Here is an 18,680-nt window from a genome sequence, read left to right on the forward strand (position 1 = left end):
TTCTTTTGAAGTTCACTATGCTAGGGGGATCTAGAATGATGTTGTTTTAATATGGCCTTATTAATGAAACAACAATTTTCTAAGATTCTACTCAAAGCACATCATTTGAAGATCTTTCTAGTGAGACTAAACTATTTTCTAATTAAAACTAACTGTTTCTGTGTGTAAACTCTGAGAATGTTCTGTTAAGTTCTTTTCCTAGCATGTGTTGATTATACTCAGGTGAAGTCTCAACGGAAAACTGTATTTCTCTAGATCTCTCTCCCTCTCCCTTGCCCTCCATCTTCAGCTCTGTCCTCTATGATATTCCGTCGTGCAGTTCTACTTGCCTTGGCCTTCTTGAAATCCAAACTGTGTCTCTCAACTCACATTTCTAAATATGCTGTCTACATAGTATCCCAGAGCTATCAAAGAGCTCACTTCTTTTTGTTTTCCTTCTCTCCAAGATTATTATCCTGCTATGCCTGTGGTCTAGTGTCCGTCATTTTATAGATTTTTTTTTAATTCTTTAAAGTAGAAAAGTAAATCTTGTTTCTGTTATTCTGCTGTGTCCATAAGAAAATATATATAGAGAGATTTTAGTTCTTCTTTTAGTTCTTTTCATACTAATACAAAGAAAAACTTTAGATGTATTTGACAACTAATCCATTTCTTTCACTTTTCTTTTCAATCAGTTGATGTCCATTCTTTCTTTCAGACACATAAAATAAGAGAGGGACCCAATGTGATTTTTTTCTTAAACTAGAGTCTTAAGAGAAAGCAGTTGATATAGCAGGGTGGCTAGGAATGTGCAGATATTGTCAATGTGGGAGAAGAGTAGAAAGATATGACTCTGGTTTGTTTTGGGTGGTTTTGAATCGGCTTCTTCATGCATCACTATCTCTAACTGTATTACTTAAGAATGTTTGATTGAAAGTGAGTCATTTTATATCTATGAACTCTGGTTCTTGGTGAATTAGAAAACAATCCACATTCTTCTCTGATTTTAATGCTGCACTCTTCTATTTTTAATTTACAATCATGAGTAGGAACTTATGCCACTCAACTACCATAATTATAATAATTCTTTGACATGTGAAACAGTTGACATATTGTTTTTTCTCAAATTAGCTATATATATAATCTGAATATATTTTCTGATGCATTTGAAATACAATCAATAATCAAATTGTTGTGTGATGCTGTGTAATATTAAGGCTGAGACTCTATTTTGATAAATAATAAAGAACTCACATTTAAAGATAAATATGGAATGTAACCTCATATTTATAAAGTGATTCTAGAAATAAAATAATATAATTATTTTGAGAAACTCAACTCTATTTTCTTACCATACAATATTTTCCAATTTGCTTTATGAGTGATTATTAAATGATCAATCTGGTGGGTGGTTATATATATTTTTCCACAGAAGATAAACCTAATTTTGCCTTCTAATTTTATTGACTAACTTCTATAGCAGTTTCAATTGTGTCAGCAATTGAATGCAATTACCTTTGCTCAAAAATGTTTATATCATTCAAAAGGTGAGAAAGGGGTACCAGGTGGTGGGTATTATTGAGGGCATGGATTGCATGGAGCACTGGGTGTGGTGCAAAAATAATGAATACTGTTATGCTGAAAATAAATAAAAAATAAATTTTAAAAAAAGGTGACAAAGGAAGGATATTCCAGGAATCTGACCAAGTTTAATTTTTGATCAAGAAAGAAAGGCAACATATGAGCTCATTTTAATTAGCAATGATTTAAAATTTTTCCATCATTGTCATTGAAGATCTGCAAGTTGAAGAGATTCAAGAAGTGATGGAATTTATTCTCATCTCTGCAGAGACATGGTCATTTAGATGATTGTGGTGGATAGCATAATATATCCAGAAGGCATTTGTAAAGAAAGATTATTTTTTTTACCTCTAATCTTTGATTTGCTGGCGTCCATATTAAGAACTGCAAACTGGATTCCACTTACCCTAAAATCTGTGCTGTCACTTGAAATATTTCAGAAAGTTTTCTTCTTCTGTTATGCGATCCCGCAAAGTTTTACAAAACAGCATGCTTTCATTCACAGTGTTTTCCAAAATATATCTTACAAATGCCAACAACTGAGCACAACCTGAAACATCTGTGGATTTGTCCATTTATGGGACAAAGTAATCACTTTTCATACTCTTTAAAACCAGCTGTTCACAGGCATTAATTGCCATGTCACTTATAGGCTTTAGAACAGCAGCATTTGACAATGGTGCACGTGTTAATTTGTTTACCACATCTGGTTCTTTTTCAGTGAATTCTGTCTTCATGGCAGATGGCAATAGAAGAGTTGTTGCAATTATGTAGTTTAAGAGGGCTCTGAGTTGTGATGGATACAGTATGCATTTAAGTGACTACATTTTTATATTAAAATGCATATGTAAATGCCTTTAAACTTCTGGCTAAGGACTTCCATAACCTAGGTTTTGTCTTATTTTTAGAAATATACATGTTTTCTGTAAAATGACAGAATGCAGAATGGCTTTAAAGACTTACTACTTTTATATATCGGATCTTCAAAATATATACCACTTCTGTCTTAAAAGAGATATACATGTTGGCGTCTTCTTCAGGTGATCGAAGAGCATTAAAGCTCACTTATAGAGAGAAAGATTAAACACGGCCAGTTTCAAGCACTAAGGTTCCTTTTCTCTTTCCTCTTCAGTTTATGTACAGGCACACACACCCTACTCTGAAGATCCAAGTGGCCTGGGAGAAGAGATTGATTTAAGAATTCTACCAAATACTTACTTTCATGAAATCCCCCTGGAATTAATATAAATCTCTTATAGCTTCTATCCCTTGGCCCTGTCTTGGTTTGACTTCCTAAACTATTCTGCATTCTTCTTCCTTTTTAAAAAAAAAAAAAAAAAAACAAAACTATTATATATTCCAGATGCATGATTTTGGCAGTCTTCTGTCTTACTCTGTGTAGTGGCTAATGAATTCTCAGATTTTGTTTAATTCTTCATATTCTTCCCTTTAAATATTAGTGCTTTCAGCAACAATATCAAAAGACAAACACTGACATTAATATTTGCAGAATTGATGACAAATGAGTAAGTCTAAATATATCTTTTCCATCAGCCATGCCGTAACATCTTTCATGTCAAAACAAAACAAAACAAAACAAACAAACAAACAAAACCCTTCTATAACCTCACAGCTCTTGTGCTATTATCAGAACATTTCTCTTCCTGCCATTAGAATAAATGTGTAGTTGCCTATTTTGCAGTCACCAGTTCTTTTCTGTCATTTTTTTGTCCATAGCACTCCACCATTCAGCTCTCACCAAAAGGTGGTCAATGCCTTCTATCTTGCTAAATCTAATGAGATTTTGAAGTCCTTATTATTTGTAACTTATAAGCAGCCTTTGACATAGTTACTCACTCTTCTTTCTTTAAAGACTTTCCTCACTTTGCTCCTAGGATAGCACTTTCTGCAGGTTCTCCTCTTCCCATGTGACCCCCCACCCCACTTCCCTTTTCTGGATTGTCTTCAACTCTAAGATTTCTCATGTTTGGTGTGTCCTAGAGCTCAGTCCTCAGGTGTCTGCTTTCTTGTGGACCTGCACTTCCTCATTCCATCACCACTCAGGTAATAGCATACTGCTTGTATGCTGAAGACATAATGAGTTACATTGGTGGTCAACAGTTCTCAATTTCATATTTGCACATAAAATTGCCTATTTGAAATCTTCACTTGAAGTCTAAGTGACATCTCAAACTTAAATGGATGTTTCAATAAAGAAGTAAATTTAAAAGCTAAAATATGTATTAAATTGAATGTAAAAATCCCACTCTATCCCCAAATTTGCACCTGTAATGTTCCTCATTTCAGTAATTTTAGGAATTTTGTTATCCTATTTGCCTTGATCAAAAGCCTTGCAGATACTATTGTGTCCTCTCTTTATCTGATGTTTCACAGACAACTTAGGAGCAGATTAGGTTAATTCTGCCTTTAAAATACCCTTAGAAGCTCACTACTTCTGTCTCTTTCACTTTTCACTTTCACCATCATCTTGGGCATGTGGGTGGCAATTGTCTCTTAATTGGTTTTCTTGCTTTGCTTTTCCTATCCACCTTCCAGCACAGTCTATCTTAAACACAGGAGACAGAGAGATCCTCTGAAAACAGAAATCAGATCACATCTCTCCCTTTTTCAAAGCCCTTCAGTGACTTCCTGTCTTTCTAAGGGTAAAACCCCAAGTTATCTTTTTTTAAAAATTTATTTATTTACTTGAGAGAGAGAGAGAAAGCAACAGAGAATAGGGGCAGTAGCAAAGGGATGGGAAGAGAGAAAGTCTAAGCAGACTCTGTGTTCAGCATGGAGCCTGACTCAAGGCTCTATCAGGACCCTGATAACCTAAGCTGAAACCAAAAGTCAGACCCCTAAAAGACTGTGCTACTCAGGTGCCCCAAAAGCCAAAGTATTTTGGGGGGGGAGTATACGATATATATTTTTTTTCTTTTTAACTGTGGCTCTCAATTCTGGCTATACACTAAAATTTTTTGGGAAGCCTTCAAAATATATATGAATTTTAGAGCCCTCATCCACAGGTTCTGATTTAATTTGAATGATATGAAGCTTTGATTTTTTTTTTTTTAAGATTATGCACCCTAAGGTGAAAACAACTGTCCCATGGCCCATCCCATAGCCACCACTCTGGCTACCTTTTCAGCCACTCTTCCCCTTGCTTGTTCCACTACAGTATGTTGGCTTCTTGGTTATTCCTCTGACATGCCAAGCACAATTTCCTCCTTAGAGCCATTTTACTTGCTGTGATGCTCTTCCTATAATCTCCCAGTTACCTGCCTGACTCTTACTACCTCATTTTCTTCAAGTCTCTGCTCAAATATGGCAAAATAGATGAAGGCTTATCTCACCACCTTATATAGAACAACAACTCCATCACCATTACTTCTGACCTTCTTTATGTTCTTCTTGCATATAATATGTTTATTTATTTACTGTCTGCCCCCTTTCCTCCCATTAAATGTAAGTTCACGTTTGCTGGATTGTTCATACATAGTCTATAAAGCCCAGAACAAAGCCTGACTAAAGTAAGTGGAGAATAAATATTTCTGTAATAAATCAATGAATACAGAGTTATTTTTTTAAATGAGGGAAAAAAAAGGTGAATTTTTGAAAATTGAAGGAATGTCCGTAAAGCTATCTCAGGCAAGGTAATTAAAACATTCAAGACATTCAAGATGTCACAATAATAAAGAGGGTTTTTTTTTTTTTAAGATTTTATTTATTTATTAGACCGAGAGCACAAGCAGGGGAAGCAGCAGGCAGAGGGAGAGGGAGAAGTAGGCTTCTTGCTGAGTGGGGAGCCCAATGTGGGGCTCGATGTTATGACCCTAGGATCATGACCTGAGCGGAAGGCAGACGATTAACCAAATGAGCCACTCAGGCAACCCACAAAAAGGATTTTGTTATGAGGTATAGGTGTAGGGGAAAAACATGACAAAGGTGCAGACCCCCAGGTTTAATAAAATTTCAGTTAGTCCCTATCCCAGGCTCTAAGGATTGAGACCAGGAATAATAGTTACCAGAACCTGGATGGACAGAGAGTTAGTTGTGAGAGCTCCATTGCCCTCAAAGAAGGGCAACCTTCAGTCCAGGGGCACAGTTGACTTAAGGTGCCTCATGGTAGGGAAAGAGATTACCAGGGAAACAGGGAATACTGGACTTTACCCTCCTTCCTTCCTATTCCTTTGAGGCCCGATTAGCTCAATTCAGTGAGAAGCTAGAGAATATGAGATCTCTGAGGAGTCCAGATGAAAACCAGAATCCATTATATCATCTTTCAGGCCCAACAATGGGCACTTATAAAGTCTTTCCCTGGCTATCATGGGAAGAAGCCATCCACCTCATACCCGAGTTTGTACACAACCGGTTACATTGCAACCTCTGGAGGGAATTACAGTAAAGGACTTGCTCCTCCCTGCCAACTCCCACGGGTCAGCCATCCATGCTCTCATGTATATCTGCATTACTGGCTCAGGTGCCTACATTTGGAGACCTCTAAAGCTGGCAAAGGCCTTAAGACATTTTCATCTGTGCTTACTCAGTGCCCAGTACTTCTCCACTCCTGACATTTTCCCCTTGCTCCAGGTCTGTAGAATGATAGGAGCCTTTTGGGTTGGAGGTTCCCTTGGCAATGAGATGATCCCTCCATCTGCATTGATTCACCTGACTTTCCCCTCAGTGTCATTCTGTGGAGGAGAAATGGAATTCTGGGAAGCCAGCAACTTCTTTATGGTCTCTTATACTATCTCAGTAAATAAAGACTTGGCTGATACTTTCAGTTTGGTTTATTATCCTAAGAGGCCACTTGAAAACCTAGCAGCTCTCTCACTATATCTCTGACCATCCCTTTGATGTAATCCATATTTGTTATCATCTCTGGACAGACAGCAAGGTAGGAAAGATGAACCATGTATTTGGAGAATAAAACAAAAGATCTTCAGTAAATTTCAGTCTTTTGCCTCTCAATTATCACTCCTTTCTTACACTTCATGCTCCATTTTTGTCCTTCATCCCAGTAAACTTTGTGTCCCTAACATGGGGAATGCATGAAGTCCCATTAATTGCAATACTGCAATATCACTTTATTATTTTTTTTGTGATTTTATATTTTTTTTCAGTGTTCCAAGGCTCATTGTTTATGCACCACACCCAGTGCTCCATGCAATGCATGTCCTCCTTAATACACACTACCAGGCTCACCCAACCCCTCACCTCCCTGCCCTCCCTCCCCTCCAAGAAACCCTCAATTTCCTTCCTCAAAGTCCACAGTCTCTCATGGGGGGTCTCCCTCTCCAGTTTTCCCCAACTCACTTCTCTCCATCTCGGTGTCCTCTGTCCTCTGTGTTACTCCTTAGGCTCCACAAGTAAGTGAAACCATATGATAATTGACACTCAATGCTTGACTTATTTCACTCAGCATAATCTCCTCTAGTCCTGTTCATGTTGATACAAAAGTTGGGTATTCATCCTTTCTGATGGAGGCTTAATACGCCATTATATATATATATATATATATATATATATATATATATATATAATATTTTCTCTATCCATTCATCTATTGAAGGGCATCTTGGCTCTTTCTACAGTTTGGTGACTGTGGCCTTGCTGCTATGAACATTGGGGTAAAGATGGCCCTTCTTTTCACTAAATCTGTATCTTTGGGGTAAATTCCCAGTAGTGCAATTGCAGGGTCATAGGGAAGCTCTATTTATAATTTCCTAAGGAATCTCCACACTGCTTTCCAAACTGGCTGCACCAACTTGCATTCCCACCAACAGTGTAAGAGGGTTCCCCTTTAAAGTGTTGCCAGTCTAGTCATATTCTAAAACCTAAATAAAGCAAAGGATTAAAAAAGGGAGAATATAAACAATTTAACCCCATAAAACACAATTTATAGAGAAACTGTTTTTGTAGTTGATCATAAGATTTATGTTAAATAGCATAACTGATTTCTTCAACTCATTCCAAGTCATCTTATCCTCTGTCCCCAGTTTATCTAAATGGGTTCTCTACCTGATTGTGTGACTCAAATATTTACTCTTATAAGATCTGAATCTTTGGGGCCCCTGGGTGGCTCAGAGGGTTAAGCCTCTGCCTTCGGCTCAGGTCATGATCTCAGGGTCCTGGGATCAAGGCCAGGAATGGACTCTCTGCTCAGTAGGGAGCCTGCTACCCCTCTCTCTCTGCCTGCCTCTCTGCCTATTGTGATCTCTCTCTCTGTAAAATAAATAAATAAAATCTTAAAAAAAGAATCTGAATCCTTGATTATTTTATCTCTATTGAATTGCTGCAGATTTCCAGTGATCAGAACTATTTATCAAGGGACTATCAAGATGTACTCCAAATAAATTCCTTGAGTTTCAGACATAGCCCTCTTACAAAAAAGTTTATAGCAGCAACTCATTGACCTTTAATAATTAGGATCAACCCTCTTAGCCAGTAAAATACTTCTCTTCCTAGTGGTTCAGTTTTGTGAAAGGTTATATTATCTGAAGATGGTCTCAAATTCCAATTTATGGAAAATACGGACATGTCCACTCACAGAAACATTACTTCCTTGGGCATAAGAACTGCCAAATTCATTGAATCAAAACTCATGAGGAAAGGGGAACAAATTCTTCTGGTAAGCCAATATTACCTCTACCATTTGCTTCTTTTATCTGGGTTTTAGGGGAAAGGCACAAAATATTGAGTAATAGTTTGAGATATATACTCCAGTCTCTAGGATTTCACCCCAAACTTGCTTAGTTGGGTCATCTAACTAAGCCTTCAGCAGCCCAATGAAACTTTCTACCAGGCCAGTTGCATGTGGATGATGGGACATATCTTAAGGCCCACATATTACATAGGACTGAGTCATTGCCACATGCTCTTCTCTCTCTCTCTCTCTCTCTCTCTTTCTCTCTCTCTCTCTCTCTCACACACACACACACACACACACACACACACATATACACATTCACATGTCTTTTGGTTAGATGTAGTGTTGTATGGAATACTGTGTGAAATCCATAGTTAGCAGAAGTTTTTTTGAGAAATGAGGCCAATCTGTATTGAAAATACCTGATTCAGGTATTTTAAAAAAAGTTAATATCTTGAAAGAAGTTGCTGTGGCTGATATCGATGAGATTACTGCCTATGTTCTCCTCTAGGATTCTGATGGATTCCTGTTTCACATTAAGGTTTTTTTATACATTTTGAATTTATCTTTGTGTACTGTGTAAGAGAATGGTCGAGTTTCATTCTTCTACATATAGCTGCCCAGTTTTCCCAGCACCATTTATTGAAGAGACTGTCTTTTTTCCACTGTATATTTTTTCCCGTTTTGTCGAAGATTAATTGCCCATAGAGTTGAGGGTCCATATCTGGGCTCTCTACTCTGTTCCACTGGTCTATGTGTCTGTTTTTATGCCAGTGCCATGCTGTCTTGGTGATCACAGCTTTGTAGTAAAGCTTGAAATCAGGTAACGTGATGCCCCCTGTTTTATTTTTGTTTTTCAACATTTCCTTAGCAATTCGGGGTCTCTTCTGATTCCATACAAATTTTTGGATTATTTGCTCCAGCTCTTTGAAAAATACCAGTGGAATTTTGATAAGAATGGCATTAAAAGTATACTTCTTTAGGCAGTATAGACATTTTAACAATGTTTATTCTTCTGATCCAAGAGCATGGAATGGTCTTCCATCTTTTTGTGTCTTCTTCAATTCCTTTCATGAGTGTTCTGTAGTTCCTTGAATACAGATCCTTTATCTCTTTGTTTAGGTTTATTCCCAGGTATCTTATGTTTCTTGGTGCTATAGTAAATGGAATCGATTCTCTAATTTCCCTTTCTGCATTTTCATTGTTAGTGTATAAGAAAGCCACTGATTTCTGTACATCAAAATCTTCTGCACAGCAAAGGAAACAGTCAAGAAAACAAAGAGGCAACCCACGGAATGGGAGAAGATATTTGCAAATGACACTACAGACAAAGGGTTGATATCCAGGATCTATAAAGAACTCCTCAAACTCACGCACAAAACAGACAATCATATCAAAAAATGGGCAGAAGATATGAACAGACACTTCTCCAATGAAGACATATAAATGGCTATAAGACACATGAAAAAATGTTCATCATCACTAGACCTCAGGGAGATTCAAATTAAAACCACATTGAGATATCACATTACACCAGTTAGAATGGCCAAAATTAGCAAGACAGTAAACAACATGTGTTGGAGGGGATGTGGAGAAAGGCGAACCCTCTTCCACTGTTGGTGGAAATGCAAGTTGGTGCAGCCTCTTTGGAGAACAGTGTGGATATTCCTCAAGAAATTAAAAATAGAACTTCCTGAAAACAATCTGAGGGTTTTGAAGGGGTGGGGGTGGGAGGTCGGGGTACCAGGTGGTGGGTATTATAGAGGGCACAGATTGCATGGAGCACTGGGTGTGGTGCGAAAATAATGAATACTGTTATGCTGAAAATAAATAAAAAATAAATTTAAAAAATAAATGACAAAAAAAAAGGTTAATAAAATCTGCCTTTACTAACATGGAATGAATTTTGTGACAAAATGATAAAAGGAAGTTGCAGAACAGGTAGTAAAATATGCTCCTATGAAAGTAAACAAAAGTATATGTAAGTTATCCAGTTATTACTAGAAAATTTTATAAAATTCAGCCATGATCTAATTCTGTTATCTGGAACATAAATGTCCTCTCCACTTTATCTAGTTCTCATGTGTTTTTTTTTCCCCCAATCTCTGCCCAAGCATGAAGATAGATTTGAAGTACAAACACACACACACTGTGAAGTTTTTGTTTTGTTTTGTTTTGTTTGTTTTAAACTATGAAAGTTTGAAAGGAGGTAAAAAGAGAAATGTTAAGTCCAGGGTCCCAGAAATTTTAGCCATCATCCTTGTTTCTATCTCAACTTTTTTAACTTCTTATTTCCTCAGAGACACACACAAATTATTCCTCTTCTTCACTGAAACTCCTTCTTCATTTTGCTCAGACTTCAGTTCTTTCAGTCTCTTAGGGGATCTTACCTTCTGTGGTGAGTTGTCAAGTGAAAGATATTTTCCAGACCAAAAATCTTGATCTACCTGAAACTCCGGCAAATGCCATTTTCTCTTTACTTATTGAAACTATGGGTTTGCATATTCTTAAAATACATATTCAGAGATATTTACAGAATAGTTGACAGTAGCTATCTATAAGACTAGTTTGGGTAGTGCACAGTAGAACATTTATTATTTTTCCAACAAATATGTGTCTCTTTTATGAATTAAAAAAAAAAAAGCTTTTATTAAAAGTATTGGAATGCCCCAGAATTAATCCTAGTTCACATCTCCTTCTCTTTGTTTTCCTTTAGTCATCATGTTTTATCCAAGGGTTTTACTTACTTTCTGGCAATGATTATAAATCCATATTTCCATTTAGATATTTTTTTCAAGCCACAAATAACTCTATGGCTTGAAAAAGGAGATTCATCCTTTCATGGAGATTTTTGTATTACATGCCTACTACATGCTGGGTGCCATGATAATGGACAGGCACAGAGTGGCTAACGCGGAGTGACATAGTCCCTGCATTCATGCAGCTGGAAATCTTTGGAAGTGCTAATACAATAAACAATCAAACAAATGAATAAATGTATGTAACATGTTCTAAGCAATGCCTTTCAGAAAGATAAATACAACGCTATAATAACAAAATTAGTTTTCAATTAAAAAGAAAAACAACAACTGGGTAGCCAAGGAGGTTCTTTCTGAGGAGATAATATTTAAGGTGAGGCCAAATGGAGAATTGTGCAGGCTTGCGAAGAGTAGCTTCAAGGCACAAGGACAGCAAGTGGGAAAATCTGAGTTGGGAGAGTGCTTGCTGTGTTCTCCAAATGAGAAAAGAGCAGTGTGATTTAGACATAAGAAATTCAGGAGGGATGAGGCATAAAATAATCCGAGAGATATAAGCACAGGAACTCAGTCATGACAATCCTAGACCATATGGAAATTTTGGACTTTATCTTAAAAGCAATGGGATTCATTGGAGCGATTTAAGTAGATTAGTGATGTGCTTTGGTTTATATTTTTAAAAATTCTCTTTGTTCTATTATTTATGCTGTAAACGGGGGTCAGAGAGGTAGGAAAGAAGCAGATCATTAAGAACCTGTAAGGTATTTAGATTTTCCCTATTAGCATTTTCCATTTTCCATTTCAGAAATCTGGATATGTTTGACTTCTCTATGCCCTTCATTTGTTCTACCATCTCTAATCAAACTTTGGCAATTTTAGATTCTTAACAACTCCCACAGGTATAATTTTTTTTCTTTTTCTCAACCTTTACTTCCTTAAATTGGTGCTTCATAATCTTTTATCTGGACCATTACAAAACTATAGTCTTCTCAACATATTTCTGTGCCTACTATCATGCAAACTGATGCCTTAGTTATCTTAATAAAATAAAAACTTAAGTATGGTATTCTACTACTTATATCATCATTGGATGTTCACAATTAATTGCATGTATTTATTTATATAGGAAATGCCCTTTATTGAACACTTCTGTGGGCAAGGTTAATATATCACATATTTATAACAGCCTCATTTATTGGGTTTTGTTATTGTTCTTGCTTTATATCTGAAGAAACTGAGTGTTGGGGAGAGTAAATGACAGTGAAAGTGAGTTATTTCATCCATTGCAGAGTAATACCACTCTTAGAAACTACTTGATTGGTAGATTCCAAATAACATTGAGTTATTTTGAGGGGAGCTCTGTTGCTCAAATTTATAGATAAAATGCATCCTCTTTAAGACTTTGAACTGTTTTAGATTCTCTGGTGTGGATCATCTTGCCAGGAACTTGGTATGTTGTTATTGGGAATTTAAGACTTTAGAAAATTATAATAGTTCCTGATTAAAATTAGTAAAATATTCTTTGTGGTGTTTGGCACAGTGTCTTATTTGGGTTTTTTATTGACATTAAAGTTTTTGACCTACATACTCATAGGAAATTTCCCAAATCTTGCCTTTTATGATTCATTTACTCAAATAATTCAGCATAAAAATTTCAAATGATTGATTTTTAAGATGAGTAGAAATATATCTCATTTTTTTTACAGGGGGATAATCTCTATCTAATAAGGGGTATAAATTTCTGTCAACTTCTGAATCATTAGAATTGAAGCTCACTTTATCTTCCAGCCAAAGACCCTGAGCCTGGTACACTCAATATCTGTACTTTATTGTTCTCACTTCTCTCTCCACTATACCATCATCCCTCTAGAATCAGATTCATTTCCTGGAGAAGGTTACCACCCAGTCCAACCAATATTGGTCCCAGCAGGCTTTAATAAAGCAAGCTTTAATAAAGAAGATAACATAAAGTGACAACTATAGAATTACACAGAGAGCTAGTCTGTTATCAAAACACACATCAGTCTCTCCCATCCCCCACCCTTTAATGCTTTCCTTTTCCTCTGATAGTTAAGAGAAAAAACTGAAAGTGATCTGTAACTTTCGGTTCAGTGTTTTCTTTCCAATATGAGGATTTTCTTTCCATATGATCATTGAGGCAATAATCTCAAAATCTTTATGAAGATTTTTGGTTATTCTGAGATTCCATCCAAACCTAACCCGTGGGATGAAGAACATTAATATTAACAATAGATCTCTTTTGTCTAATTCTGAGTGTCGGACAATTTTTTATTGACATCCCACAAACTCATACCTTACACATATCTCATACATGTAAACAGTGGTTAATATATCTCATAATATATAAATATACTTTCGCTGTATTCAGAAATACTTGTGGAATTAGTTTGACTAGTAGCTTCCATGTACATGACATTTAGGACAGAACATCCTGGATCCTGGGTGATTCTCCTCTTTCGTTATTCTGGTCAAAGTGTGGGTTTCTGAGGCACCTGGGTGGCTCAGTGGGTTAAGCCTCTGCTTTCGGCTCAGGTCATGATTTCAGGGTCCTGGGATCGAGCCCCGCATCAGGGGCTTCCCCCTCTCTCTCTGACTGCCTCTCTGCCTACTTGTGATCTTTTTCTCTGTCAAATAAATAAATAAAATCTTTGAAAAAAAAAAGTGTGGGTTTCTACCATTGTCTAATCAGCTCATATTCAGAAGTTTTGGTATGCCCAGATGAAGCATAAAATCATCATTCCACATATACGCAACCATAAGATTCTCATAAAAATAATGAGACTGCTTATACACCTCAATAAAATGGATGAGTCTATTTCCACACATACAAATCTGTTTTGAATTGTATTACTTCTTTGAAAGAATTAAATTCAATATTTTGTTGTTGTTGATTATTCTTTCAAGTAAGCATAAGGATCCTGACAGTTGGAGGTGAGGAGGGAGTATTATAGGAGACATATAAACGGGATTTAGAAAAGAGAGGTGTGAGACAATTATGAAGCTTTGCCTATTCTGTGGGATTTATTAGACCACTCCTGCTCTTAAGCCATATACTCCCTGATTTTATTCATTGATAATCTGATTTATTTTTAACATCACATGGCAATACTTTAAATTTTTTCAAGACCCCTCTGATAATCAGCAGAAGTCTGAAATATTATGTAAAAGAACTACTGAAGAGGTAATTTAACCAAGGTAAACTTTAACACATCTTTGTCAGACTTTCTACTTCTTCCTCACAGTCTATTTTTACTATTTTGCAGTGAAGTCCAATGTTAGGGACACACAAGAAATGCCACATCCTCTAATCCCTCTTTCCCAAAGGTTATGCTGTCAACATGGACCTCATTTGCTTTTTCTATTTTAAATCAAATTTTCCCAACAAAATGAAACATTGTTTAAGTTTCTCTAATGCCCAGTTTAAAAATCAAAGGGAGATGAAAATTTGACTTCGCAGTGATTTGTGAATGACAGTAATGAGTGTGGGGGAGATGAAGAACATGAACTTTTCAGAGTGCCTTAAAAATGACATTGTTATTTAATGTGCTGATCACTTTGTGATTTGAAAAAAAAAAATGTGATTTTCTTGCTTCACCAAGAGAAGATTAAGCTGTGCTTTTCATTGCACTTTGCTCCAAAGCACTGGAATTATTCTCTTTGTTCAGTCCTTGCCCAGCTGCTGCCCTAGTAAGCCCCATAAACTTGGCTTCACAGCTGTGCTGGCTGTTCCAGATTTTGGAGTCAGAATTTTCCTCTCAGTAGTCTTGGTGATTTTGTCCCAGATTTCAGGTGAATATTGTGATAATCCACTGAAAAGCAATTTTTGTGAAAATCACAAAGTAATTTTGTTATTTTATTTTATTTTTTGTTTTGTCTGTAGGGTTCTTTTGGCATTTTTATTTGTTTGCTTTGTTTTTTGCTGTGCTTTACTCAGTGTTGTTGGAAATATTTAAATAAATATACCAACTTCTTAAAGAAAGCTCAGTATATGTAAAGGTATTCAACATCACTAATCACCAGGGAAATATGAATCAAACAACAAAGACATATCACCTCACATTTGTTAAGATGACAATTACTTAAAAAAAAAAACAAGTAATAATTGTCAAGGATGTGGAGAAACTGAAACCCTTACATACTGTTGGTGATAATGTAAGATGATATGACTACTATGGAAACAGTATGGAGATAAAAAGTTTAAAATAGAATAATCATATGATCCAGCAATCCCATTTCTAGATATATGCAAAATAATTAAAATCAGGATTTCAAAGAGATATTTGCACTCCCATGTTCATTGCAGCATTATTGACAATAGCCAAGAGGTAGAAACAATCAAACTTCACAAATGAATGGATAAAGAAAATGTGGCATATACAGATAATGTAAACTATCATTGTCTCAAAAAAGGAAATCCTTCCATATGCAACAACATGAATGAACTGGAGGACCTTATGCTAAGAGAAATACACCAGGTCTTAGAAGGACAAATATCACATGATTCCTCAAATATGAGGTATCTAAAATTATCCAACTCCAAGAAGCAGAGAGTATAACGGTGGTTGCCAATAACTGAGGGAAGAGGGAAATGAGTTGTTTTCCAACAAGCATAAAGTTGTAGGGGTCTGCTATATCGCACAGTACCTGTAGTCAACAATACTCTATAGTGCACTTAAAATTTTGTTAAGAGTGTAAATCCCACTTTAAGTGTTCTTAGCACACAAAGATATGCACATACACAATGAGGCATAAGGAAACTTTTGGAGATGATTGATATGTTTATTACCTTAATTAAGGTGATGTTTTCATGAGTATATGTCCAAAATCATTAAATATGAGCAGTTTTCTATGTATCAATTATACTTTGATAAAGCTATTAAAAAAATAAAAAAGCTTGAGACTGTGAAGCTAAATGGTCTGCCATTTCTAGTGACCAAGTGAAGCTGAACACCTGAGTGATTTTAAGAACTCTACTCCAGCTCTCAACTATCTCCAAATGACTTTGACAGTATCCAAGGACACATATGCATCAATCTCTATCTTGGGCATATCATCCTGGATTCCAAGGTTTTATCCAGTCTCACTGACATCTCTTCTTTCACCTCTTTCCTTCATTGAGCTTCCACTCAAGCTAAAGAGTGTATTTTTTGTCTTTCTAATTTCTGTTTTTATCCTCTCAGAAAACACCTTCGGTTTTGAGTCCTTGCCCACCCTCACCTAGAAAACAAAATATAATTATCTTTTTTTTATCCCATAAATAGTCTATTTAGTACAAGGCCAAGTAACCTATAAATATATTTAATATACTATGATATTGATGCATGATAGATTATGACATTTATTCTCTCTGTATTAAAGTTATGTTTGTGCTCTTTTGCCATTTACCAGATTGTGAGTTTCTTGAGGGAAAAATTATGTCTTATTTATTTTTCTGTCACTGAAATTAAGCAATTGGTTTCTTGGTAAATGTTAATTCTAACCTGAATTGAACATCTGAACTTCACTGGGGCTTGTACTATTCCTGAACCAAACTTTAGTATTAAAATAACAATTAAAAGTAAATTTAAAACTAGAATTATGAATAGTAACAACTTTAGCCACTGCTTTGCCTTCTAAGAAGCAAAAATGTTTTGTGGCTTAGGATCCCAAATTTTATTTTATTGTTGAGTTGACCAGGTTGAGTAGAGTCTAACTGAAAAGACCTCAAATGGGCTAGATTGAGTTTTACTGGTAAGATCTGAGAGCTACTAACAGATAAGAGCTAATTATGGGATCTGGAGTATAGGCTTACTATGCTCAGCAAATTCAGACTTTTGAAGAGGTTTTATGTGGAGTTTAAAAGATTAAAAATGATAATAACAGCAATGAAAAACCAGAGTGGAATCTTTCTCAGTATTTGTGAAATTTAAGTCAAGAACTACATTCTCTTCAAGGTTCCGTGTATGTGTGTGAGTGTGTTTCAATAAATTTTATTCATAAAAAACAGAAGGTGGACCAGATTTGGCCCAAGGACAATAGAGTGCCAACTTATGGTCTAGAGGGAATCAAACACTTATTAGAAAGTATACTAGGTAATCTATCAAATTACTTCTAGTTCAAATGTTTTATGAATGTTGTGGTTAAGATGTATTAGGACTACATGGATAGTTCTTAAAGGAATTATGTAAATGAGACAAGTTATATAAAGACAAATACTACATAATATCACTAAAATGTGAAATCTGAAAAGCTGAATTAATAGAACAGAGAAAAGAATGGTGCTTACCAGAGGCTGGGATGAGGGAGGAGGTACTGAGGAGATGTTATTAAAGGGTAGACACTTGTAAGTGAAAGATGAATGAGTTCTTGAGTTTATTTTCACTGTTGGTGTTCCTTTTGTATGCTGTCTCATGCAGGAAACAGACTTAAGGAAAAAACATGTTATGTGGTAACTCAACTTCTGTGGCAAGGCCAATGGCAATGGTGGGAATGAGGAAGTGGTGGTTTTGTGACCCTCAGATCATACCACATAAATGACCATGTAAACCTGGTTTAACTCACCCTAAAATCCTTCTTAGATATTTTAAGCATTTCTTAAGAAATAAATCAGTTCAGAGATATTCATTGCATGAACCAAATATTTATAATTTCTACATTTATTGAACAGATATTTCATCTGAGTACCATATTTTGCTAAATAACAAGTTTTATGTTTTATTATTTTTCTTTTATACAAATGACACACACATATATGTATATACACTATTTTTTTAAATGATACAGGGTGTGGTCTCATAGAAAGGTATTTGGTCTTTGTCTCTGGTTCCTGGCATCTCCTAAAACCTCTGGAGTTTCCTTAGTGATAAGGCCGATAGAATCTGGGGCACATGGGTGGCTCAGTCGGTTAAGCATCTGCCTTCAGAACAGGTGATGATCTGAGAGTCCTGGGATCCAGCCCTGCATGAGGCTCCCTGCTCAGCTGGGAGTCTGCTTCTCCCTCTTCCCCTGCTTCTCCTCTCTCTCTCTCTCTCTCTCTCTCTCACACACACACACACACAAACACACACTCCCTGTAACTTTCTCTCTCAAATAAATAAATAAAATCTTTATTTTAAAAAAGGTAATAAGATCTTGTGTTCTGATGAGGTTCCTTTGATTACTACTATAGCTTGAGGGTGGTAGCTGATCTCCAGAAAGACCAAGTCTTGCTTGATTATAAGTTTGAAACTTTCAGCCTCATTCTTCAATAAAGAGAGAGAAACTGGAGATTGAGTGGTCACCAATTGCTGATAATTTAATTAATCACACTATATAATGAAAACTTTATAAAAACCCCTAAGGCTGGGATTCAGAGAGTTTGTCAAATTCATTCAAATGTCAGGAGCATGGCACACCCCAACTTCAGAGCAATAAAAATTCCTGTGCTTGGGATCCTTTCAGACTTTGGCCTATATACCCCTCCATTTGGCTCTTCAGTTGTATCCTTTACAATAAACCAGTAAATGGGAGTAAAGTACTTTTTGTCATCAAATCCTAGGAGGTAGTTGTGAAAGTCTCCAAATGATAGCCAGTCAGAAGTATCGTGTCTGTACTTCCAGCATCTCAGGCAGGATGCAGTTTTGTGGGATGGAGCCCTTAAACTTAGGAAGTCTGTCTCTAATTCCATGTAGTTAGTGTCAGAATTGAATTGTAGGACATTCAATTGTTATTAGAAT

At 36.1% G+C, this 18,680-nt stretch overlaps 1 long non-coding RNA gene across 2 annotated transcripts in view; it reads right to left on the minus strand.

The window, feature by feature from the left end:
- LOC131826973 (uncharacterized) overlaps positions 1 to 17,319 on the minus strand; it is a 70,497-nt gene extending 53,178 nt beyond the window's left edge. For both annotated transcript variants that reach the window (XR_009351814.1, XR_009351817.1), the window contains exon 1: positions 17,252 to 17,319. This is a non-coding gene — a long non-coding RNA (uncharacterized LOC131826973). The remainder of the gene's footprint in view (positions 1 to 17,251) is intronic.
- Between the last annotated feature and the right edge of the window lie 1,361 nt (positions 17,320 to 18,680).

Source organism: Mustela lutreola, chromosome 3 (assembly GCF_030435805.1).
Source record: "Mustela lutreola isolate mMusLut2 chromosome 3, mMusLut2.pri, whole genome shotgun sequence".
Taxonomy (NCBI): Eukaryota; Metazoa; Chordata; class Mammalia; order Carnivora; family Mustelidae; genus Mustela; species Mustela lutreola.